The sequence below is a fragment of the Diabrotica undecimpunctata genome, chromosome 10 (assembly GCF_040954645.1).
Source record: "Diabrotica undecimpunctata isolate CICGRU chromosome 10, icDiaUnde3, whole genome shotgun sequence".
In the NCBI taxonomy this organism is placed as follows: Eukaryota; Metazoa; Arthropoda; class Insecta; order Coleoptera; family Chrysomelidae; genus Diabrotica; species Diabrotica undecimpunctata.
In genome coordinates this window covers 12,880,460-12,893,442 of record NC_092812.1, presented here as the reverse complement: position 1 = coordinate 12,893,442, position 12,983 = coordinate 12,880,460, and positions in this window count along the sequence as shown.

Below are 12,983 nucleotides of genomic sequence, written 5' to 3'. Positions count from 1 at the left end.
GTTTTGTTATTAGTTTTACATACACACTGAAGGAAGGAGATAAAATATTGTTATTGAACTCAAAGAAGTTTCTTAAATATCAGATATTTTATTAAAGATAAGTAGACTCTTCTATTTTAGGAAAATGTTTCAATGTAATTACTATTTAAATGGGAATAAGCCACAATTAAAGGTTAAAGTACGTTTATTGACGTTTCCATTTCCACTTCGGAAATCGTTCTCAAAATACAAACATTCACTAATGTTTGTATTTGTTTGTATTTAATATGATAATATGAAGGAAAATGAGGAACAAATAAGTAAGAGTAAGAAGAACAAGAAAAGTAATAATAGAGTTAAAGTATGAAAATCGAGAAAAAAAGAAGAATGGATTGATGTAAAATCTAAAACTGGTCTAGATCGTGGGTTGGAACTAACAAATCGATAAGAAAAACTGGTTAGAGCAAGAAAAATAGGCGAACCTTGCCAACAAACATGCAGGCTGAAGTGTACCAGAAAAATAAATGAGACTTTCTTGTGTAGCATGTGATACAGATAGAGAAAAAACAAAGTACTGTTTCTGCTGGTGTACACTGCCTTAAAAATTTTTCTAGTCAATATCATTTTCAGCTTGGCGATGAACCAAAGGAAACTGAAGTTTTACAATTAAATCAACGTGGAAAACATAAAGTACCTACGACTACATAGACTTACTCCAAATATTGCAGAAACTGTAAGAAAGCACATAATAAAATTATTTCCGTAGATACCCTTACATTATATTCGGAAGGACACAGCAGAAATATTGTAGAAACTGTAAAAAGGCACATCTGCGTTGCATGTTTAGATCTACAAAAAGTTTTAGCGACTACCCAATCGAACGTAATCAATTTTTATTATGAAAGTAAGTATGCCACATACAACTTTACCGTATTTAATATAGGCAACATTGATGGTTTTTGTTATTTATGGCATGAACAAATTGCTAAACGAGGTTCAAACAAAATTACTAGTTAGTAGATAGTTAGTAGAAATTGCTAAACGAGGTTCAAACAAAATTACTAGTTAGTAGATAGTTAGAAGGAAATTAAATCACATCTTATGTTCGGATAACTGTGGTGAACAACAGAAACCACATCATATTTTCAATGTTTGCTTATGCAGTTATCTATTTCCAAGTTCGTATTACTCACAGATTTTTAGATAAAAGTCGCACCTAAAATGAGGGAGATTGCATACATGCTGTTATTGAAACCGCGAAAAAACGTTAGTCGGTCTTGTTCCTGAACAATGAACTACTTTGATGAGAATGGCCAGAACTATCGGAAAAGTAAATAATGTAACAGAAATGTTACAGGAAGACTTCCTAGATTTCAAAAGCCTTGTTGGCAACAAAAATTAGAAAATTGACAATGGAAAAGGAGAGATCAAAATCGGTCAAATAAAGGAAATCAATACTTTGCATAACACACCAAATATTTTCTTTAAGTATGGTTTAACTTATAATTCTAACAGGTGTGATCTAACAAAAGCAAAAAGGGGACGACTTAAAGTAGAAGTTAACTGGGTTATTATGGCTTTGCAATACTGGAAAAATTCCATGGCTTCTATAGAACTCTACATTCTGATACATCATAAAAATATGAAATCACTGTAAGCAGTAACAATGAAAAACTGCAATAATGTTTTTTTTAATATTTAATTTAACTTCTATGTTGCCTTTAATCATCAATAAAGTTTCACAGAACGATGGTATGTATTATACAAGATTAAACAATTTAGGAAATAAGAACCCCCGATTTTTTGCATTTTATTTTTCTTAATTCAAAAACTTAAAAAAATGAGTTTACATTTATCTCTCCCTTAAAAGCTACACTAATTCCTCCCTCGATCGTCATTAGCTACAACCAAACATCTTTAGAAAATGTTTTTTCTTATTTTTAGAAAAACAGATGTGTTATTTTTGTAAACAATCCGATTATTTTGTAGCAAATTGTTCTTCCTCTACAAATCCAAATCAAAATTTAACAACAGTGACAACTACTACTATAAATACAGTAGATAATACTCTTCCACATGGCGTCCCGATCACACCAGCATCTTCAGCGAATTCCTCTTCATGACAATCCTCGACTATACCTTCTCCCTTAATTATATCATTAATAACTGCTTCCCAAATTCACCTTTAACATCATTTCCAAGTTCTCAAAATACATGCACAGAAACAAACATAACAATTACCCAGTTATCAACAATAACTTATGTGTCATAACCTCATAAATCAGTCCCAAACTCCTCTAGTTGCTCAATACTTGTATGCCGTATCAATAGCATACCAATAGTTACCATTGATACACTTGAAATAACTAATACGAATAGTAAAGAAGCAAACACAGCTAAGCGCAGTCTTGATGAAATTCTATCCCCACCTTTACAAGAACCTAAAGAAAGTTTTAAAAACCAATACAAAAACTTAAAAACTTCAAAACTATTGATAATTTTGACGCTATTGCTGACAGTGTGGAACCAGTACAAGATTTTTTTACTTATAAACTTACAACACCGGTATGAAATTTTAAACAACTAACTAACTTTTTTGAAAATGCTTTAGGATCTCCAGAGAAATTAAGTTCATCTAAAACTTATACGGAAGCACATTAAGCTTACTCAATTTGTTAAAAGAAATCTCCACATTTTATAAAAAAAATGTATTCATGTAGTACTAAAATAATTAATTCAATTACTAGACAACTAATACCTCAGTTACAGTTAACAATTGCTCAAAATTTTATTTCTATAATTTGTCCACAAGAAACTTATTGTAAAAATATCAAAGACCATAACTTAAGAAATTATACAAGCGTATCCAAAATTAGGCAAAATCAAAAACATGCCAGTGGTGGAGTTTCAGTTTTTATCGAAAATTCCTATAAATATTGTAGTATTCCTCTTATAACCAATCTAAACCCTGGCGCTGTAGCGGTGTCCTTACTAGATGCAGTAAAGTACATTTTGATCGACTGCGCAATATACTCAGTGGAAAGACATCAACACCCTCCAAAAAGAACTTCTAAGAGAATCTAAATACATAGCTGACTTAAAGTAGAATTCTTAAAATATATACATGTTGTAATATAAGTGATAATAAATGGTTGAAGCAAAATAAATAAAAGAAAAATTTCTACTCGAAATCACATTAATACAAAAGACTATACATACATCTTTTATATTCGTTTTTTTTTTAATCAATGTCAAATATGGATAGGCGAATTAAACCGTAGGTTTCGTAGTCAATATCACAACCACCCACATTTTTTTAAACAGGCATTTATTCAATAATCGTTAAATAATTTTGACATCATAAAAAAGTATAAAAATCATTAAATTTAAAATACACACAATTTTTAATAACTTACTTGACATATTAATTTTCGCCGCTAATGTACATCAACCAATATAACCAATCAACCTCGTATACTGATAAAAGTAATAATCTGAAAAACAAATAATTTAGCATTATATGTAGTTGATATTTTTCAATGAAAACTAATATTGCACATAAAGCTTTTCTTGTACTAAATTTTCTGCTAATGTCTGAAGTACTAAATATACAAAATATTTTTATCTTACATGTTTCACCCTATCTTTTTACTTTATTCCAAACAAAAAATATCGCGGCTAATTGAAATTGAAGGTTTTCAGGTATACTTTTCTTTTGGTTTATTTAAGTCCAATCATGAAAATTAAACATCATTAAAAATTGTTAATTTATGTTTTCCCACAAAGCTTTTAAACGCTTGTTAAACAGTGTTCTTGAGTTTCAAATTTAGAGGAAAAGTAATTTTGCCTTGAGTTTTAGCCAAAATTAAAATTAATGTTACCTTTCGTTTGAGAAATGTGTCCAAAATGTAAATAGTACTTTTGACGTATGAGGAATTTCATAGTTTTAGCTACATTTTTTTTTTGTGGTGTCTACTGTACAGTAATGATGAAAAATCTTTTTAAAGCATCCAAATTTAGTAAAGAAAAATGATTTTCAACATCATAGAATAATTAGTTTAAAATTTAGTAAAACAAATTCTGCTGTAGTGATATGCATTGAAAATGCCTAACCCTATGATGTTTGTATCAGTCGTATTATGTGAAAGACCCAGACCCATTTTGATCTTGACCCAGTTCAATTTGTAAATCTAATTTTTAAAATAATATGGAAGAAGATAATAATAGAGGAGATAACGAGAACTACTTTGACGTAATCTAAATGGTATTTATAATATACTTCTGGTTAAAAAAATCCTGACACTTGCATTTTTTACTTTTTTTATTTTTTCGTATATAGGGATTTTAATGAAAATGAATTCAACAATAATAATAAAAATACATTCATTCGTAGAAATAAAAACGGTTCTTTTAATATTTTTAAACAATCGCGTAACCATAGAACTGAAATTTTGACATTTGGTCAAAAATAAAATTCTATCTTGTTTACTAGCTACAGATTTTTTGCAATTTTTATTGAATTTACGATAAGTTGCAGGGCTTATTCTGATAAACTCAAATCATTTCCCATTACTGTTTTTAAATTGTGTTAGTATGACTTCCGAAAATAATGCAAAACTTGTAGCATTACATAAAGACGGTCGCAGTTACATTATATAAAGCAAATCATTTGCTAAGGAATACACTAGAGGACCAGGATCAGGCAGAAAAAGATGCTATTGCGGAACTGCTTTTTAACGTCAAATGTTCCCGCTATAAGATCGAGGAACTCATATTTCTGCACGAACTGTAAGAAGAGTCCTGCATATGAGTGGTTTTCGTTCTTATGAGCAAGTAGCATGCCCTAAATTAATAGCAGCTTATCGAGCTAACAGGGCGAGATTAACGAATGATCACAGAGACTGGACTGTTCAGCAATGGAGTATTGTAATGTTTTTTGACGAGTCCCGTTTTTGCTTATTATCTCCAGACGGACGCGAACGTGCATACAGGTACCAGGAGAACGATTTGCACCTTGCTGTATTTCAGCTAGAACGCCGTTTAGTGGCGGAGGTGTTATGGTATGTCACCAACGGGGAAAAATTTGTCCGTTGTGTAGAGTTGTCTGTTTTGTAGAGTTGTCTGTTGTGTAGAGTTATCGCTTGATAAATTGAGATAAAAAAAGGTTTCGATTTGCTAGATCCTTAATTAAACATTATCTTACATATTTGCATAAGCATATACACAAATAAAACAAATAAAATAGGTAATAATGTAAAAAATGTATTATTTCTTAAAAAATCATCAATTTTGGTTTGTTTATTTTTTTGAACATTACTTTTTACAATTTCTGACTTAGCATTTAAAATAGCATCAGATATTTTTTAATTTGCTCTTGCATCACCTTTATATATAAAAATAATTCTCTTAAATTTAGGTAAGCATCATTTAAATTACTTACACTTGAAGTTCTAGATCCTCGTTACTGTCATTGTCGCAAATATTGTACACCTGTTCGTTTTCTTTAAACTCACTATTATGACTAGCTAAGTTTACTTTGGGATTTTTGGTCGATAGGGCTGTACCACCTTATACAGATCTAGAGGATGGGTACCATATATTTTTGAAGTTACTTGGTAGTCTCCAAAAAGTGTTCTCCGCCTACCATCGAATAACTCGCAATCATGCAAAATTAGGTTGACTCTTTCAGGTTCTTTGCTACAGTTTGAGTCTGTAGCTTAAGTTTATGAAATATATACCCATTGTACGCAGGTGTACATTGACTGGCACATGTCCAGTAAGGAAACCTGTTATGAGCTAGTTCCTGTCTATTTTTCGCGGTACTTTAACTCTATAAGTACATGTTCGACCAATATACATTTTGGCATGTGGTGACCGGATGTTACCTCCAGAGTAAAGCTTTTATCCGGTCACAAGCAAAATTTTTTTGTCACTCTTATGGCTGGTTTAGAAGCGAAGTATTTTGTAGCTCATATTCTTCTAGCAAGTTCATCAGCTTATTAATTACAGTGTATATCCTGGTGACCTAGATCCCATATTAGTATGGCACTGTTAGGTTCTGTCAGTCTAAAGTCGACCTTAGGGCTTATATGAGCCTCATAGCTTCGCTAGCTATGCATATATTCATTTGCTTCGGTATAAAAGTCCTCATATTATTTTATTTTTGCAAACTGCGAGATTGAAAAAATTGCTGCTTAAAATACAGAGTTACCAGACTTATCGGCCTCCGGAACTTAGCTTATTTTTTTCTTTTTTGCTAGGTTTGGGTTTAAGGGCCACTACTAAAGCCTCTATATTTTTTATATGTACCCTAGTCCTAAGCTAGCCTATAACCGTAGTATCACACATACTTTTTTGTGCAGAAAGTTATTTTCCTTCTGTAGAAATATTGGATTGGAAGTCTCGTCTGGACACGGTGATTTAAATGGCTTAATTGAGTTTATTACCCATTTGATTTTGTCCTAGTTTACCACTTCTTTTGCCATATATCAGTTTTCCCCAAAACCATAAGTGATAGTATTTAGTCTAGTCTACTGCCATGTTTCTAGTGTTCTCAGTTTTTTTTTTAACTTCTTTTGAAGTAAGGGAATACTTATCTGAGAGTTCTTTGAGAGAACTTTATGGAACTTTCATATTTTTTTTTATTTATTTATTTATCGTATGACATACAATAAGAACACATAAATAAAAATTAATATAAAACGTTACATGGAGTATTACAAACGAACATCTAATATATCATTAATTTAATGTAAAACATTTTTGGTCGCATTCAGAAATTCATCGAAAGCTCCAAGGAATAGCCTTCGTGGGCATTCTTCAACAATGTGACCGACGGTCTGTCATTGCGCACCACAGTCACAGTCAGGAGTAAGGGCTTTTCCCCATCTATGTAAGCTGTCAGCACATCTACCGCTGCTTGTGCTTATTCTGTTTAACGTTGTCCATGTATTGCGGGTCAGTTAAAAGCCTGGCGGTTTCTGATTGATACAGGCCATTTGGTGTGCTTCCTGTGGTGAGTCGCTCTCCCATTGTCTTCTCCAAGCGTTGGTGAGGTTGTAATGTTTCTTAGGTAAGGAGTTGGCTCTTAGCAATGGAGGATATCTGGAGCGCAGTCTCTTTATTTCGATATTAAGCTTATCATGGTGGATGGGTAGTTGATGGTTATCCTCGATTTTTCAATATTCTCTGAGAAGAGAATGACTTCTTCGCAGTTTTGGTGGTGAAATGTGACTTAGAATGGGAAGCCAATAGTTCGGTTTGGGTCTAATTGTACTTGAGATCATTCGCATTGTCTGGTTTAATTGGGTGTCAATAATATTCGTGTGTTTGCTATTGAGCCATACTGGGGAAGCATATTCAGCCACCGAGTATACAAGTCCGAAAGCGGATGATCTGACTACGGAGGCTAAGGACTCCCATGTGGTGCTACATAGCTTTTGGACTATATTATTTTGCATTTTCAGTTTTGCTATTGCTCTTTGTGGGTGTTCTTTAAAAATGTTCTGTCCCGAGTCACTCCAAGATATTTTGGTGTTGAGTTATAAGTGAGCAGTCTATTTTTAAAGTGAACGGAGAGTTTTTTGTTGGCTTGGACATTATTCAGATGGAAACAGCACACTTCGGTTTTCGTTGCACTGGGCCGTAGTCTCCATTTGCGAAAGTATTCTTCCATAACGGCAAAGTCATCTGTTAATATTGTTTCTGTAATATCCATGCTATTATGTCGCTGCAATGGCCCAGTCGTCGACGTAGTAACATTTCTGCGAAGTTATTCCAGGTAGGTCCGCGATGTATAAACTAAACAGTAAGGGCGCCAAAACAGATCCATGTAGCAGTCCATTGCTGAGCTTCATTTTGACTCTTTACGGATAGCGGTAATCATGCTATCAATGATTTAGTTACCTTTTGACACGGGATGGCACAGATTAGTTTGCAGATTAGTCCTTGTCTCCAGACAGTATCGTATGCAGCTGATAGGTCAATGAAAGCAACGGATGTCTTTTGCTTTTTTTGAAAACGTGCTTCAAGATGGCGTTGTTGATCCTATCCCTAACAATATTGTTGGGGATAGGATCTGCTCTGTGCAGCTGCGGTTAGGTCTGAACCCTGCTTGCTCAATAGGTATTAATTCAAATATATTTCTACTAATTCTATTGTACACTAAGCGTTCCAACAGTTTTTAGACACAGCTTAGCAGTGCAATCGGTCGGTAGTTTTGGGGCTGATTATTTGCCTTTTCTGATTTTAATATGGCTTTAATAGAGGCCTTGTTTAGTGAATGGGGGATTTCTCCTGATTTTAACATATCCGAATAGAAATCAGCCAGCCATTTCTTAACATATTTGCTACAGTGGAGTGAAAATTCTCGATGGATTTTATCTGAGCAGGGTGCCTTTCCAGAGATAATTTGTAATATTGTTGCAATAATTTCTTCTGGAGTAAACTCGTTAGAGTATTCAGATGTAGGCGGGCATGCAAACTTTAGTATTTTTAGTTCTTGTTTTACTTTGGTAGTGTGATTACGATCTCTAGGTGATCTTGAGGTTGCTAGAATGTGGGAGGCCACTCTGTTGGGAGCTGTTGGTATTTTATCTCTAGTTGGAAGTCTGCTACTACCATGTTTTCTAAGCAAAGGCCATGCTTTTCTGCTTGATTTACAAAAGTCTAATTTTTACAGTTTCCATCCATTTTTATTTGTTATTATTTCTGTAGTATTATTTGCTTGCAATGCCTTCTCCAGGATCCTCTTTTTACCCCTATCAGTTGATAGGTGAAGAGATCTTTATTTTAAATAATATGCCTGACCCATCCGTAAACCATTTTTAAAAACATAAGAAGCGATTAGACAGAAGTAGAGGTCGGCTCATATTTTGACATCATCTCTGAGCAGATTAGATTAGATTAAGAGAGGTGACCTTTCGGCCTATTCCACTGCGACCTTTTCAAATCTATTGTGGTTCTTTAGTCCTAGATAACATTCTCTAGCCTGACCCTTTTTATAAAGTCTAGTAGCTTCGAAACTGTATCTTTCATGTAGTTATTTGCCGGTGGATTTTCTTCTCATAATGCAAAGAATCGTAGATTTGGTAGACTGTCACACTGACATAAAATGTGCTCTACTGTTTCTTCTTTGAGGTTACAGAATCTGCACAGGTCATCATCTAATAATTCCATTAGCTTCAAGTGCCTATTCAGCTTACAGTGCACTGTTAGAAAACCTACTATGGCTTTGGCTGTTTTCCTGTCTCTGCTTATAAGGTCTGCCGTACATTTTGGCAAATGTTCTGTAATGAACTATTTTGCCTGTCTTTGTCCTGGTGAATTCCTCCACCATTCCAGAGATTTGTAAGCTACCCACTTCCTTGTAGCCGTTCACGTTACTGACTTACTGACTGCAACACCGCAGAAGGGTTCTGGTCCAATGAATGGCATTAATAAGCCTTGTTTGGCCATTTCATCTGCTTTTTCATTGCCCTTATGACCCTCGTGCCCCGATACCCAGGCTACCGTAACCTTGCTACGGTCTCCTAGTTTATTTAGGGCACGCACGCAATCCCATACTAGCTTAGAATTGACCTCTACATAATTAAGTGCCTTAAGCGCTACTACTGACTGACTGACTGACTGACTATCTGTGAAAATGGCAACTAAAAAAACGTTCTTTCCGATGTTTTTGAGCCATCCGTGTACCAGGTAGCAGCAGCTTGTATGCGTACACCTTTATTCCAGTCTTCCCTGCCTGATATCTTAATTGTGAACTTATTGTTAAAGCTATATCTCGTAGCTGTAATCCCATATGCAACAGTATTGGATATATGCCATCTGCTCCTGGAGACTTATATGGCCGAAACTTATTTATAGCCCACCTAACTCTGATTGGTCTTGTGATTGCTGTGGCTATTTCCCAATCTTTATACCTTGGCCTAGTGAGCCTTTGGTCTATGTTGGTTTGCCTATCTGCATCATTCAGAATTGTTGAGCCCGGAAAGTGCATGTTTATCAGTTCTCTAAGACTTTCCTCTTTGTTGTCCGTAAATTTGCCATTAGCTTTCTTTAGCAAACCTACTTCTTTCGTTGTAGCACCATCCTTTGCCAGGAATTTATGGATTCGAGAACATGCCTGGATATCTGTGATTTCCTCGCATAACTCTTTTTATGAATTTCTTTTAGCTTTCCGAATTTCTTTATTGTATAGCGTTAGCTTATACCTGTAGGCATCCCAATCTTGGGAGCCCTCTGAGCAGACTAAGAAGATTTTAACTTAAAATGAATATTAATCTTTTAACAATATTGTAATAACTGTTTTATTTAAGGTAAATAAATATATTTGTGATAGTTATTTCTTTATTTTAATACTTAACTTTATAATGCTGTAAGACATTTTCTGTAGTACTATATTTTTCTAAAAGAAAATACATAAAAAAAAGTAAAATAAAAAGTTCTTGATTGGTTTAAAATGTAAATTAAGAATGCAGATTATTAAAAATGTTTAATACAATTACTCTCCTGAGTTCACTTTTTCAATAAAATTTCTCTTATTAGTGTAACACGCAAAACAATCAGTATTGAGATGTAGTTATTTTAAATAAAATCTCCAGGTTTGTGGCCCTTATATACGTTATCCAAATATTATCTTCCTTGACACCCTCGTAGCATGTGTTTTAGGCGAATGTATTGGATGTGTTTGTAGAATTATAGTAGAAAAATGAGCTGGAACATGAAACAAAGTTCTAATACAATTTGGAGAAATATGGCTAGTATTATTAGATACACTGCAATTGAAATGTGAACAAAAATCTGTTTTCCAATAAAAATACAGAAGTTCAAAGAAAATACAAGAAAAAAGTAAAGTATATATAGAATGGCAAGAAAATAAAGTTTCCTAGAAGAAAGCAAAAGCTACAGTAGAAACGTATAAAAATATATACAATCAATTTGATACCAGGGAGGTTAATGCATTCAGATTAGATTTATTTGGTACAAAAATAACTTAACAAAAAGGCTGTCAAATACCGATGGCAAAAATACTATTATTTATTAAACAATGAATTTGACAGAAAACTAGTTAAACTGACGAAAAGAGTAACAGCAATATTTAACGAAAGAACAAAAGAAAGTAAGCAAAAAATAAAAAAGGTAAAGCAGTTTAACTAGAGGATATCCCTGGGGAAGTGTGGACAATGATAAAAGAAACAGAAATACGTAGACTAGCAAGTATATTTCATAGAGTTATGGAAGTGTTAGAAATTCCAGACAAATATGGAAGTAATGTATTGGTACCTGTTAAAAAAACAAACAAGATATTCAATAATGCACATATTTTTATGATGAGGCAACTTGCACTAGGGTTTTAACCTTTAAGTATTAAAACGCACAGTAGTCTTAAAATATAATATAAATAATAATTGAAATTTATTATAATGATAAGTGTTTAAAATTGTAACATTCATTAACCTCATGTGAACTTGAACTAGCACGTTGCTTACCTACGTTAGATACATATAAATAGGTACAAGTTTGGTCATTGTATTATTACTATGTTTTAGGTTAAGCTATGAATCACGCTAGTCAATAGTTTGTTATTGTTTACATTGGAGTTCGATTAAGATCCGAAAGTATAAACATCAACAATAAACTAATGTAGTAAAATAACTACGGTTTATTATGAACTCATTTGCCTAAAGCCTAAAAGGCACATCCACCTAACACCAGCATCATTGATTTAATACATGGCGATATAATCACAAGTAAGATGGTAACGCTGAACAGAAGGTAGAATGGGAGATAAAACATCAAAACAGGAATAACAGGAGAATGATGTAGTAAACAACCTCATTAAATAAGAGAAGGAAATTAAGACTGACACATAGGTGAAGATACTTATGTACATACTCACAACTGTGCTATTATTACGTCTTATTTGGTCTGTGTGGAAGACACACAGAGGAACAAACCATTGGGACAAACCAACGCAGCATTTAAAGTGTAAAAGACAAAGTCAGAATTTATTATATATTTATGTTTCCTAAATGAATTTTTATTATTATCAAATTTTATCATACACATTTTTTTCTAAAAATATTTTTTTGTTTCTCATCATGGACCCGAGTATAAAGTATTACAATTACTTCGATAGGGGGATCTGAATAGAATATTTTTTTATAACGAGTAATGATTACAGTGATTTCATTAACCCATTCATGGGCGTGAGCAAATTAAATAGTTTTAACCAATTTTCTTTGACTGGTTAACAATTACATAACTACCCCTAATGATTCATAGTGTCAAAAAAAATTTTGACCATTCTTCTATTTAATATGAATATATGCAAAAAATGTAAATTCAAGTAAACAAATATTTCAAACTAATTTTACTTTATTTGGAACTCATAAAATACACAATATAGACGAGTAAGTACATCTCATTGACATGAAATTTCTTAAAACAGGGTGTTATGCATAATGGAAGATTGCAGTAGGTGCAGATATACCGAACCATTTTCTCATTTTGCTTAGTACTGCACATCAACTACTGTCTTGCTAAATTTACGCGAAATGATAGTTGGTCGAGTTTCTTCCGTCTACTTATCTTCATTTGTATGAACGAATTGACTATAGCCATATCGACTAAATAGTAGAAAATTCTGAACCAGCCTTTAGCAGATCTTCCTCAAATGGAATATCTTTCGTGATATTGGTCGAACTCATCGACAACGCCCATTATCTGTTCATAAACGCGTACAGATTTAGGGCACGACGACACAATTGTTGTGGAGCCATCTTTATTTTTACGACTGACAAAATCTGTATTACGTGGAAAGAAACAATTGCCAAAGATGTTGACTAGTTTAACATCCATCCACTTTATTGAAGCTACCTTTTGTTTTGACTAAACATAAATTCTCTACGGCACATCTTCGTTTTACTTTTATAAATATCTGGTAATTTCTTTTCGTTTGATCTCATTGTACCAACAGCATAAATCTTATCATTTAATAACTT